We start from the raw sequence: 15,150 nt of genomic DNA on the forward strand, positions 1-15,150 counted from the left end.
CAATATTGTAAAATGTCGATAGTCCATATCTCGGAAACTATAAGAGATAATGCAATTTGGCAATCGGCAACGTAATTAGCATGCCGAATATTACTTGGAATGTGAATTACAACGAAATCGCTAATTCATAAGACCATTTTACAATTCTGACCCAAGTTAGAAGCAGAGCCAATATTGCAAGATGTCGATAGTCCATATCTCGGAAACTATAAGAGATAATGCAATTTGGCAATCGGCAACGTAATTAGCATGCCGAATATTACTTGGAATGTGAATTACAACGAAATCGCTAATTCATAAGACCATTTTACAATTCTGGCCCAAGTTAGAAGCAGAGCCAATATTGCAAGATGTCGATAGTCCATATCTCGGAAACTATAAGAGATAATGCAATTTGGCAATCGGCAACGTAATTAGCATGCCGAATATTACTTGGAATGTGAATTGGAGCGAAATCGCTAATTCATAAGACCACTTTACAATTTTGACCCAAGTTAGAAGCAGAGCCAATATTGTAAAATGTCGATAGTCCATATCTCGGAAACTATAAGAGATAATGCAATTTGGCAATCGGCAACGTAATTAGCATGCCGAATATTACTTGGAATGTGAATTACAACGAAATCGCTAATTCATAAGACCATTTTACAATTCTGGCCCAAGTTAGAAGCAGAGCCAATATTGCAAGATGTCGATAGTCCATATCTCAGAAACTATAAGAGATAATGCAATTTGGCAATCGGCAACGTAATTAGCATGCCGAATATTACTTGGAATGTGAATTGGAGCGAAATTGCTAATTCATAAGACCATTTTACAATTTTGACCCAAGTTAGAAGCAGAGCCAATATTGTAAAATGTCGATGGTCCATATCTCGGAAACTATAAGAGATAATGCAATTTGGCCATCGGCAGTGTAATTAGCATGCCGAATATTACTTGGAATGTGAATTACAACGAAATCGCTAATTCATAAGACCATTTTACAATTTTGACCCAAGTTAGAAGCAGAGCCAATATTGCAAGATGTCGATAGTCCATATCTCGGAAACTATAAGAGATAATGCAATTTGGCAATCGGCAACGTAATTACCATGCCGAATATTACTTGGAATGTGAATTACAACAAAATCGCTAATTCATAAGACCATTTTACAATTTTGACCCAAGTTAGAAGCAGAGCCAATATTGTAAAATGTCGATAGTCCATATCTCGGAAACTATAAGAGATAATGCAATTTGGCAATCGGCAACGTAATTAGCATGCCGAATATTACTTGGAATGTGAATTACAACGAAATCGCTAATTCATAAGACCATTTTACAATTCTGGCCCAAGTTAGAAGCAGAGCCAATATTGCAAGATGTCGATAGTCCATATCTCGGAAACTATAAGAGATAATGCAATTTGGCAATCGGCAACGTAATTAGCATGCCGAATATTACTTGGAATGTGAATTACAACGAAATCGCTAATTCATAAGACAATTTTACAATTCTGGCCCAAGTTAGAAGCAGAGCCAATATTGCAAGATGTCGATAGTCCATATCTCGGAAACTATAAGAGATAATGCAATTTGGCAATCGGCAACGTAATTAGCATGCCGAATATCACTTGGAATGTGAATTACAACGAAATCGCTAATTCATAAGACCATTTTACAATTCTGGCCCAAGTTAGAAGCAGAGCCAATATTGCAAGATGTCGATAGTCCATATCTCAGAAACTATAAGAGATAATGCAATTTGGCAATCGGCAACGTAATTAGCATGCCGAATATTACTTGGAATGTGAATTGGAGCGAAATTGCTAATTCATAAGACCATTTTACAATTTTGAACCAAGTTAGAAGCAGAGCCAATATTGTAAAATGTCGATGATCCATATCTCGGAAACTATAAGAGATAATGCAATTTGGCCATCGGCAGTGTAATTAGCATGCCGAATATTACTTGGAAAGTGAATTACAACGAAATCGCTAATTCATAAGACCATTTTACAATTTTGACCCAAGTTAGAAGCAGAGCCAATATTGCAAGATGTCGATAGTCCATATCTCGGAAACTATAAGAGATAATGCAATTTGGCAATCGGCAACGTAATTAGCATGCCGAATATTACTTGGAATGTGAATTACAACAAAATCGCTAATTCATAAGACCATTTTACAATTCTGGCCCAAGTTAGAAGCAGAGCCAATATTGCAAGATGTCGATAGTCCATATCTCAGAAACTATAAGAGATAATGCAATTTGGCAATCGGCAACGTAATTAGCATGCCGAATATTACTTGGAATGTGAATTGGAGCGAAATCGCTAATTCATAAGGCCATTTTACAATTTTGACCCAAGTTAGAAGAAGAGCCAATATTGTAAAATGTCGATAGTCCATATCTCGGAAACTATAATAGATAATGCAATTTGGCAATCGGCAACGTAATTAGCATGCCGAATATTACTTGGAATGTGAATTACAACGAAATCGCTAATTCATAAGACCATTTTACAATTCTGGCTCAAGTTAGAAGCAGAGCCAATATTGCAAGATGTCGATAGTCCATATCTCGGAAACTATAAGAGATAATGCAATCTGGCAATCGGCAACGTAATTAGCATGCCGAATATTACTTGGAATGTGAATTGGAGCGAAATTGCTAATTCATAAGACCATTTTACAATTTTGACCCAAGTTAGAAGCAGAGCCAATATTGTAAAATGTCGATAGTCCATATCTCGGAAACTATAAGAGATAATGCAATTTGGCAATCGGCAACGTAATTAGCATGCCGAATATTACTTGGAATGTGAATTACAACGAAATCGCTAATTCATAAGACCATTTTACAATTCTGGCCCAAGTTAGAAGCAGAGCCAATATTGCAAGATGTCGATAGTCCATATCTCGGAAACTATAAGAGATAATGCAATTTGGCAATCGGCAACGTAATTAGCATGCCGAATATTACTTGGAATGTGAATTACAACGAAATCGCTAATTCATAAGACCATTTTACAATTCTGGCCCAAGTTAGAAGCAGAGCCAATATTGCAAGATGTCGAAAGTCCATATCTCGGAAACTATAAGAGATAATGCAATTTGGCAATCGGCAACGTAATTAGCATGCCGAATATTACTTGGAATGTGAATTACAACGAAATCGCTAATTCATAAGACCATTTTACAATTCTGGCCCAAGTTAGAAGCAGAGCCAATATTGCAAGATGTCGATAGTCCATATCTCGGAAACTATAAGAGATAATGCAATTTGGCAATCGGCAACGTAATTAGCATGCCGAATATTACTTGGAATGTGAATTGGACCGAAATCGCTAATTCATAAGACCATTTTACAATTCTGGCCCAAGTTAGAAGCAGAGCCAATATTGCAAGATGTCGATAGTCCATATCTCGGAAACTATAAGAGATAATGCAATTTGGCAATCGGCAACGTAATTAGCATGCCGAATATTACTTGGAATGTGAATTACAACGAAATCGCTAATTCATAAGACCATTTTACAATTCTGGCCCAAGTTAGAAGCAGAGCCAATATTGCAAGATGTCGATAGTCCATATCTCGGAAACTATAAGAGATAATGCAATTTGGCAATCGGCAACGTAATTAGCATGCCGAATATTACTTGGAATGTGAATTACAACGAAATCGCTAATTCATAAGACCATTTTACAATTCTGGCCCAAGTTAGAAGCAGAGCCAATATTGCAAGATGTCGATAGTCCATATCTCAGAAACTATAAGAGATAATGCAATTTGGCAATCGGCAACGTAATTAGCATGCCAAATATTACTTGGAATGTGAATTGGAGCGAAACTGCTAATTCATAAGACCATTTTACAATTTTGACCCAAGTTAGAAGCAGAGCCAATATTGTAAAATGTCGATGGTCCATATCTCGGGAACTATAAGAGATAATGCAATTTGGCCATCGACAGTGTAATTAGCATGCCGAATATTACTTGGAATGTGAATTACAACGAAATCGCTAATTCATAAGACCATTTTACAATTTTGACCCAAGTTAGAAGCAGAGCCAATATTGCAAGATGTCGATAGTCCATATCTCGGAAACTATAAGAGATAATGCAATTTGGCAATCGGCAACGTAATTAGCATGCCGAATATTACTTGGAATGTGAATTACAACGAAATCGCTAATTCATAAGACCATTTTACAATTCTGGCCCAAGTTAGAAGCAGAGCCAATATTGCAAGATGTCGATAGTCCATATCTCGGAAACTATAAGAGATAATGCAATTTGGCAATCGGCAACGTAATTAGCATGCCGAATATTACTTGGAATGTGAATTGGAGCGAAATCGCTAATTCATAAGACCACTTTACAATTTTGACCCAAGTTAGAAGCAGAGCCAATATTGTAAAATGTCGATAGTCCATATCTCGGAAACTATAAGAGATAATGCAATTTGGCAATCGGCAACGTAATTAGCATGCCGAATATTACTTGGAATGTGAATTACAACGAAATCGCTAATTCATAAGACCATTTTACAATTCTGACCCAAGTTAGAAGCAGAGCCAATATTGCAAGATGTCGATAGTCCATATCTCGGAAACTATAAGAGATAATGCAATTTGGCAATCGGCAACGTAATTAGCATGCCGAATATTACTTGGAATGTGAATTACAACGAAATCGCTAATTCATAAGACCATTTTACAATTCTGGCCCAAGTTAGAAGCAGAGCCAATATTGCAAGATGTCGATAGTCCATATCTCGGAAACTATAAGAGATAATGCAATTTGGCAATCGGCAACGTAATTAGCATGCCGAATATTACTTGGAATGTGAATTGGAGCGAAATCGCTAATTCATAAGACCATTTTACAATTCTGGCCCAAGTTAGAAGCAGAGTCAATATTGCAAGATGTCGATAGTCCATATCTCGGAAACTATAAGAGATAATGCAATTTGGCAATCGGCAACGTAATTAGCATGCCGAATATTACTTGGAATGTGAACTGGAGCGAAATCGCTAATTCATAAGACCATTTTACAATTTTGACCCAAGTTAGAAGAAGAGCCAATATTGTAAAATGTCGATAGTCCATATCTCGGAAACTATAAGAGATAATGCAATTTGGCAATCGGCAACGTAATTAGCATGCCGAATATTACTTGGAATGTGAATTACAACGAAATCGCTAATTCATAAGACCATTTTACAATTCTGGCTCAAGTTAGAAGCAGAGCCAATATTGCAAGATGTCGATAGTCCATATCTCGGAAACTATAAGAGATAATGCAATCTGGCAATCGGCAACGTAATTAGCATGCCGAATATTACTTGGAATGTGAATTGGAGCGAAATTGCTAATTCATAAGACCATTTTACAATTCTGGCTCAAGTTAGAAGCAGAGCCAATATTGCAAGATGTCGATAGTCCATATCTCGGAAACTATAAGAGATAATGCAATTTGGCAATCGGCAAATTAATTAGCATGCCGAATATTACTTGGAATGTGAATTGGAGCGAAATCGCTAATTCATAAGACCATTTTACAATTCTGGCCCAAGTTAGAAGCAGAGCCAATATTGCAAGATGTCGATAGTCCATATCTCGGAAACTATAAGAGATAATGCAATTTGGCAATCGGCAACGTAATTAGCATGCCGAATATTACTTGGAATGTGAATTACAACGAAATCGCTAATTCATAAGACCATTTTACAATTCTGGCCCAAGTTAGAAGCAGAGCCAATATTGCAAGATGTCGATAGTCCATATCTCGGAAACTATAAGAGATAATGCAATTTGGCAATCGGCAACGTAATTAGCATGCCGAATATTACTTGGAATGTGAATTACAACGAAATCGCTAATTCATAAGACCATTTTACAATTCTGGCCCAAGTTAGAAGCAGAGCCAATATTGCAAGATGTCGATAGTCCATATCTCGGAAACTATAAGAGATAATGCAATTTGGCAATCGGCAACGTAATTAGCATGCCGAATATTACTTGGAATGTGAATTGGAGACGAAATCGCTAATTCATAAGACCATTTTACAATTCTGGCCCAAGTTAGAAGCAGAGCCAATATTGCAAGATGTCGATAGTCCATATCTCGGAAACTATAAGAGATAATGCAATTTGGCAATCGGCAACGTAATTAGCATGCCGAATATTACTTGGAATGTGAATTACAACGAAATCGCTAATTCATAAGACCATTTTACAATTCTGGCCCAAGTTAGAAGCAGAGCCAATATTGCAAGATGTCGATAGTCCATATCTCGGAAACTATAAGAGATAATGCAATTTGGCAATCGGCAACGTAATTAGCATGCCGAATATTACTTGGAATGTGAATTACAACGAAATCGCTAATTCATAAGACCATTTTACAATTCTGGCCCAAGTTAGAAGCAGAGCCAATATTGCAAGATGTCGATAGTCCATATCTCGGAAACTATAAGAGATAATGCAATTTGGCAATCGGCAACGTAATTAGCATGCCGAATATTACTTGGAATGTGAATTGGAGCGAAATTGCTAATTCATAAGACCATTTTACAATTTTGACCCAAGTTAGAAGCAGAGCCAATATTGTAAAATGTCGATAGTCCATATCTCGGAAACTATAAGAGATAATGCAATTTGGCAATCGGCAACGTAATTAGCATGCCGAATATTACTTGGAATGTGAATTACAACGAAATCGCTAATTCATAAGACCATTTTACAATTCTGACCCAAGTTAGAAGCAGAGCCAATATTGCAAGATGTCGATAGTCCATATCTCGGAAACTATAAGAGATAATGCAATTTGGCAATCGGCAACGTAATTAGCATGCCGAATATTACTTGGAATGTGAATTACGACGAAATCGCTAATTCATAAGACCATTTTACAATTCTGGCCCAAGTTAGAAGCAGAGCCAATATTGCAAGATGTCGATAGTCCATATCTCGGAAACTATAAGAGATAATGCAATTTGGCAATCGGCAACGTAATTAGCATGCCGAATATTACTTGGAATGTGAATTGGAGCGAAATCGCTAATTCATAAGACCATTTTACAATTTTGACCCAAGTTAGAAGCAGAGCCAATATTGTAAAATGTCGATAGTCCATATCTCGGAAACTATAAGAGATAATGCAATTTGGCAATCGGCAACGTAATTAGCATGCCGAATATTACTTGGAATGTGAATTACAACGAAATCGCTAATTCATAAGACCATTTTACAATTCTGGCCCAAGTTAGAAGCAGAGCCAATATTGCAAGATGTCGATAGTCCATATCTCGGAAACTATAAGAGATAATGCAATTTGGCAATCGGCAACGTAATTAGCATGCCGAATATTACTTGGAATGTGAATTACAACGAAATCGCTAATTCATAAGACCATTTTACAATTCTGGCCCAAGTTAGAAGCAGAGCCAATATTGCAAGATGTCGATAGTCCATATCTCGGAAACTATAAGAGATAATGCAATTTGGCAATCGGCAACGTAATTAGCATGCCGAATATTACTTGGAATGTGAATTGGAGCGAAATCGCTAATTCATAAGACCATTTTACAATTTTGACCCAAGTTAGAAGCAGAGCCAATATTGTAAAATGTCGATAGTCCATATCTCGGAAACTATAAGAGATAATGCAATTTGGCAATCGGCAACGTAATTAGCATGCCGAATATTACTTGGAATGTGAATTGGAGCGAAATCGCTAATTCATAAGACCATTTTACAATTTTGACCCAAGTTAGAAGCAGAGCCAATATTGTAAAATGTCGATAGTCCATATCTCGGAAACTATAAGAGATAATGCAATTTGGCAATCGGCAACGTAATTAGCATGCCGAATATTACTTGGAATGTGAATTACAACGAAATCGCTAATTCATAAGACCATTTTACAATTTTGACCCAAGTTAGAAGCAGAGCCAATATTGTAAAATGTCGATAGTCCATATCTCGGAAACTATAAGAGATAATGCAATTTGGCAATCGGCAACGTAATTAGCATGCCGAATATTACTTGGAATGTGAATTACAACGAAATCGCTAATTCATAAGACCATTTTACAATTCTGGCCCAAGTTAGAAGCAGAGCCAATATTGCAAGATGTCGATAGTCCATATCTCGGAAACTATAAGAGATAATGCAATTTGGCAATCGGCAACGTAATTAGCATGCCGAATATTACTTGGAATGTGAATTGGAGCGAAATTGCTAATTCATAAGACCATTTTACAATTTTGACCCAAGTTAGAAGCAGAGCCAATATTGTAAAATGTCGATAGTCCATATCTCGGAAACTATAAGAGATAATGCAATTTGGCAATCGGCAACGTAATTAGCATGCCGAATATTACTTGGAATGTGAATTACAACGAAATCGCTAATTCATAAGACCATTTTACAATTTTGACCCAAGTTAGAAGCAGAGCCAATATTGCAAGATGTCGATAGTCCATATCTCGGAAACTATAAGAGATAATGCAATTTGGCAATCGGCAACGTAATTAGCATGCCGAATATTACTTGGAATGTGAATTACAACGAAATCGCTAATTCATAAGACCATTTTACAATTCTGGCCCAAGTTAGAAGCAGAGCCAATATTGCAAGATGTCGATAGTCCATATCTCGGAAACTATAAGAGATAATGCAATTTGGCAATCGGCAACGTAATTAGCATGCCGAATATTACTTGGAATGTGAATTGGAGCGAAATTGCTAATTCATAAGACCATTTTACAATTTTGACCCAAGTTAGAAGCAGAGCCAATATTGTAAAATGTCGATAGTCCATATCTCGGAAACTATAAGAGATAATGCAATTTGGCAATCGGCAACGTAATTAGCATGCCGAATATTACTTGGAATGTGAATTACAACGAAATCGCTAATTCATAAGACCATTTTACAATTCTGGCCCAAGTTAGAAGCAGAGCCAATATTGCAAGATGTCGATAGTCCATATCTCGGAAACTATAAGAGATAATGCAATTTGGCAATCGGCAACGTAATTAGCATGCCGAATATTACTTGGAATGTGAATTACAACGAAATCGCTAATTCATAAGACCATTTTACAATTCTGGCCCAAGTTAGAAGCAGAGCCAATATTGCAAGATGTCGATAGTCCATATCTCGGAAACTATAAGAGATAATGCAATTTGGCAATCGGCAACGTAATTAGCATGCCGAATATTACTTGGAATGTGAATTACAACGAAATCGCTAATTCATAAGACCATTTTACAATTCTGGCCCAAGTTAGAAGCAGAGCCAATATTGCAAGATGTCGATAGTCCATATCTCGGAAACTATAAGAGATAATGCAATTTGGCAATCGGCAACGTAATTAGCATGCCGAATATTACTTGGAATGTGAATTGGAGCCGAAATCGCTAATTCATAAGACCATTTTACAATTCTGGCCCAAGTTAGAAGCAGAGCCAATATTGCAAGATGTCGATAGTCCATATCTCGGAAACTATAAGAGATAATGCAATTTGGCAATCGGCAACGTAATTAGCATGCCGAATATTACTTGGAATGTGAATTACAACGAAATCGCTAATTCATAAGACCATTTTACAATTCTGGCCCAAGTTAGAAGCAGAGCCAATATTGCAAGATGTCGATAGTCCATATCTCGGAAACTATAAGAGATAATGCAATTTGGCAATCGGCAACGTAATTAGCATGCCGAATATTACTTGGAATGTGAATTACAACGAAATCGCTAATTCATAAGACCATTTTACAATTCTGGCCCAAGTTAGAAGCAGAGCCAATATTGCAAGATGTCGATAGTCCATATCTCGGAAACTATAAGAGATAATGCAATTTGGCAATCGGCAACGTAATTAGCATGCCGAATATTACTTGGAATGTGAATTGGAGCGAAATTGCTAATTCATAAGACCATTTTACAATTTTGACCCAAGTTAGAAGCAGAGCCAATATTGTAAAATGTCGATAGTCCATATCTCGGAAACTATAAGAGATAATGCAATTTGGCCATCGGCAGTGTAATTAGCATGCCGAATATTACTTGGAATGTGAATTACAACGAAATCGCTAATTCATAAGACCATTTTACAATTTTGGCCCAAGTTAGAAGCAGAGCCAATATTGCAAGATGTCGATAGTCCATATCTCGGAAACTATAAGAGATAATGCAATTTGGCAATCGGCAACGTAATTAGCATGCCGAATATTACTTGGAATGTGAATTACAACAAAATCGCTAATTCATAAGACCATTTTACAATTCTGGCCCAAGTTAGAAGCAGAGCCAATATTGCAAGATGTCGATAGTCCATATCTCGGAAACTATAAGAGATAATGCAATTTGGCAATCGGCAACGTAATTAGCATGCCGAATATTACTTGGAATGTGAATTACAACGAAATCGCTAATTCATAAGACCATTTTACAATTCTGGCCCAAGTTAGAAGCAGAGCCAATATTGCAAGATGTCGATAGTCCATATCTCGGAAACTATAAGAGATAATGCAATTTGGCAATCGGCAACGTAATTAGCATGCCGAATATTACTTGGAATGTGAATTGGAGCGAAATCGCTAATTCATAAGACCATTTTACAATTTTGACCCAAGTTAGAAGCAGAGCCAATATTGTAAAATGTCGATAGTCCATATCTCGGAAACTATAAGAGATAATGCAATTTGGCAATCGGCAACGTAATTAGCATGCCGAATATTACTTGGAATGTGAATTACAACGAAATCGCTAATTCATAAGACCATTTTACAATTCTGACCCAAGTTAGAAGCAGAGCCAATATTGCAAGATGTCGATAGTCCATATCTCGGAAACTATAAGAGATAATGCAATTTGGCAATCGGCAACGTAATTAGCATGCCGAATATTACTTGGAATGTGAATTACAACGAAATCGCTAATTCATAAGACCATTTTACAATTCTGGCCCAAGTTAGAAGCAGAGCCAATATTGCAAGATGTCGATAGTCCATATCTCGGAAACTATAAGAGATAATGCAATTTGGCAATCGGCAACGTAATTAGCATGCCGAATATTACTTGGAATGTGAATTGGAGCGAAATCGCTAATTCATAAGACCATTTTACAATTCTGGCCCAAGTTAGAAGCAGAGCCAATATTGCAAGATGTCGATAGTCCATATCTCGGAAACTATAAGAGATAATGCAATTTGGCAATCGGCAACGTAATTAGCATGCCGAATATTACTTGGAATGTGAATTGGAGCGAAATCGCTAATTCATAAGACCATTTTACAATTCTGGCCCAAGTTAGAAGCAGAGCCAATATTGCAAGATGTCGATAGTCCATATCTCGGAAACTATAAGAGATAATGCAATTTGGCAATCGGCAACGTAATTAGCATGCCGAATATTACTTGGAATGTGAATTACAACGAAATCGCTAATTCATAAGACCATTTTACAATTCTGGCCCAAGTTAGAAGCAGAGCCAATATTGCAAGATGTCGATAGTCCATATCTCGGAAACTATAAGAGATAATGCAATTTGGCAATCGGCAACGTAATTAGCATGCCGAATATTACTTGGAATGTGAATTACAACGAAATCGCTAATTCATAAGACCATTTTACAATTCTGGCCCAAGTTAGAAGCAGAGCCAATATTGCAAGATGTCGATAGTCCATATCTCGGAAACTATAAGAGATAATGCAATTTGGCAATCGGCAACGTAATTAGCATGCCGAATATTACTTGGAATGTGAATTGGAGCCGAAATCGCTAATTCATAAGACCATTTTACAATTCTGGCCCAAGTTAGAAGCAGAGCCAATATTGCAAGATGTCGATAGTCCATATCTCGGAAACTATAAGAGATAATGCAATTTGGCAATCGGCAACGTAATTAGCATGCCGAATATTACTTGGAATGTGAATTACAACGAAATCGCTAATTCATAAGACCATTTTACAATTCTGGCCCAAGTTAGAAGCAGAGCCAATATTGCAAGATGTCGATAGTCCATATCTCGGAAACTATAAGAGATAATGCAATTTGGCAATCGGCAACGTAATTAGCATGCCGAATATTACTTGGAATGTGAATTACAACGAAATCGCTAATTCATAAGACCATTTTACAATTCTGGCCCAAGTTAGAAGCAGAGCCAATATTGTAAAATGTCGATAGTCCATATCTCGGAAACTATAAGAGATAATGCAATTTGGCAATCGGCAACGTAATTAGCATGCCGAATATTACTTGGAATGTGAATTGGAGCGAAATCGCTAATTCATAAGACCATTTTACAATTTTGACCCAAGTTAGAAGCAGAGCCAATATTGTAAAATGTCGATAGTCCATATCTCGGAAACTATAAGAGATAATGCAATTTGGCAATCGGCAACGTAATTAGCATGCCGAATATTACTTGGAATGTGAATTACAACGAAATCGCTAATTCATAAGACCATTTTACAATTTTGACCCAAGTTAGAAGCAGAGCCAATATTGTAAAATGTCGATAGTCCATATCTCGGAAACTATAAGAGATAATGCAATTTGGCAATCGGCAACGTAATTAGCATGCCGAATATTACTTGGAATGTGAATTACAACGAAATCGCTAATTCATAAGACCATTTTACAATTCTGGCCCAAGTTAGAAGCAGAGCCAATATTGCAAGATGTCGATAGTCCATATCTCGGAAACTATAAGAGATAATGCAATTTGGCAATCGGCAACGTAATTAGCATGCCGAATATTACTTGGAATGTGAATTGGAGCGAAATTGCTAATTCATAAGACCATTTTACAATTTTGACCCAAGTTAGAAGCAGAGCCAATATTGTAAAATGTCGATAGTCCATATCTCGGAAACTATAAGAGATAATGCAATTTGGCAACCGGCAATGTAATTAGCATGCCGAATATTACTTGGAATGTGAATTACAACGAAATCGCTAATTCATAAGACCATTTTACAATTTTGACCCAAGTTAGAAGCAGAGCCAATATTGCAAGATGTCGATAGTCCATATCTCGGAAACTATAAGAGATAATGCAATTTGGCAATCGGCAACGTAATTAGCATGCCGAATATTACTTGGAATGTGAATTACAACGAAATCGCTAATTCATAAGACCATTTTACAATTCTGGCCCAAGTTAGAAGCAGAGCCAATATTGCAAGATGTCGATAGTCCATATCTCGGAAACTATAAGAGATAATGCAATTTGGCAATCGGCAACGTAATTAGCATGCCGAATATTACTTGGAATGTGAATTGGAGCGAAATTGCTAATTCATAAGACCATTTTACAATTTTGACCCAAGTTAGAAGCAGAGCCAATATTGTAAAATGTCGATAGTCCATATCTCGGAAACTATAAGAGATAATGCAATTTGGCAATCGGCAACGTAATTAGCATGCCGAATATTACTTGGAATGTGAATTACAACGAAATCGCTAATTCATAAGACCATTTTACAATTCTGGCCCAAGTTAGAAGCAGAGCCAATATTGCAAGATGTCGATAGTCCATATCTCGGAAACTATAAGAGATAATGCAATTTGGCAATCGGCAACGTAATTAGCATGCCGAATATTACTTGGAATGTGAATTACAACGAAATCGCTAATTCATAAGACCATTTTACAATTCTGGCCCAAGTTAGAAGCAGAGCCAATATTGCAAGATGTCGATAGTCCATATCTCGGAAACTATAAGAGATAATGCAATTTGGCAATCGGCAACGTAATTAGCATGCCGAATATTACTTGGAATGTGAATTACAACGAAATCGCTAATTCATAAGACCATTTTACAATTCTGGCCCAAGTTAGAAGCAGAGCCAATATTGCAAGATGTCGATAGTCCATATCTCGGAAACTATAAGAGATAATGCAATTTGGCAATCGGCAACGTAATTAGCATGCCGAATATTACTTGGAATGTGAATTGGAGCCGAAATCGCTAATTCATAAGACCATTTTACAATTCTGGCCCAAGTTAGAAGCAGAGCCAATATTGCAAGATGTCGATAGTCCATATCTCGGAAACTATAAGAGATAATGCAATTTGGCAATCGGCAACGTAATTAGCATGCCGAATATTACTTGGAATGTGAATTACAACGAAATCGCTAATTCATAAGACCATTTTACAATTCTGGCCCAAGTTAGAAGCAGAGCCAATATTGCAAGATGTCGATAGTCCATATCTCGGAAACTATAAGAGATAATGCAATTTGGCAATCGGCAACGTAATTAGCATGCCGAATATTACTTGGAATGTGAATTACAACGAAATCGCTAATTCATAAGACCATTTTACAATTCTGGCCCAAGTTAGAAGCAGAGCCAATATTGCAAGATGTCGATAGTCCATATCTCGGAAACTATAAGAGATAATGCAATTTGGCAATCGGCAACGTAATTAGCATGCCGAATATTACTTGGAATGTGAATTGGAGCGAAATTGCTAATTCATAAGACCATTTTACAATTTTGACCCAAGTTAGAAGCAGAGCCAATATTGTAAAATGTCGATAGTCCATATCTCGGAAACTATAAGAGATAATGCAATTTGGCCATCGGCAGTGTAATTAGCATGCCGAATATTACTTGGAATGTGAATTACAACGAAATCGCTAATTCATAAGACCATTTTACAATTTTGGCCCAAGTTAGAAGCAGAGCCAATATTGCAAGATGTCGATAGTCCATATCTCGGAAACTATAAGAGATAATGCAATTTGGCAATCGGCAACGTAATTAGCATGCCGAATATTACTTGGAATGTGAATTACAACGAAATCGCTAATTCATAAGACCATTTTACAATTCTGGCCCAAGTTAGAAGCAGAGCCAATATTGCAAGATGTCGATAGTCCATATCTCGGAAACTATAAGAGATAATGCAATTTGGCAATCGGCAACGTAATTAGCATGCCGAATATTACTTGGAATGTGAATTACAACGAAATCGCTAATTCATAAGACCATTTTACAATTCTGGCCCAAGTTAGAAGCAGAGCCAATATTGCAAGATGTCGATAGTCCATATCTCGGAAACTATAAGAGATAATGCAATTTGGCAATCGGCAACGTAATTAGCATGCCGAATATTACTTGGAATGTGA

This window comes from Rhynchophorus ferrugineus, unplaced genomic scaffold (genome assembly GCF_030347505.1).
Source record: "Rhynchophorus ferrugineus isolate W39M unplaced genomic scaffold, kcgeb_rfMv2 rfM7, whole genome shotgun sequence".
In the NCBI taxonomy this organism is placed as follows: domain Eukaryota; kingdom Metazoa; phylum Arthropoda; class Insecta; order Coleoptera; family Curculionidae; genus Rhynchophorus; species Rhynchophorus ferrugineus.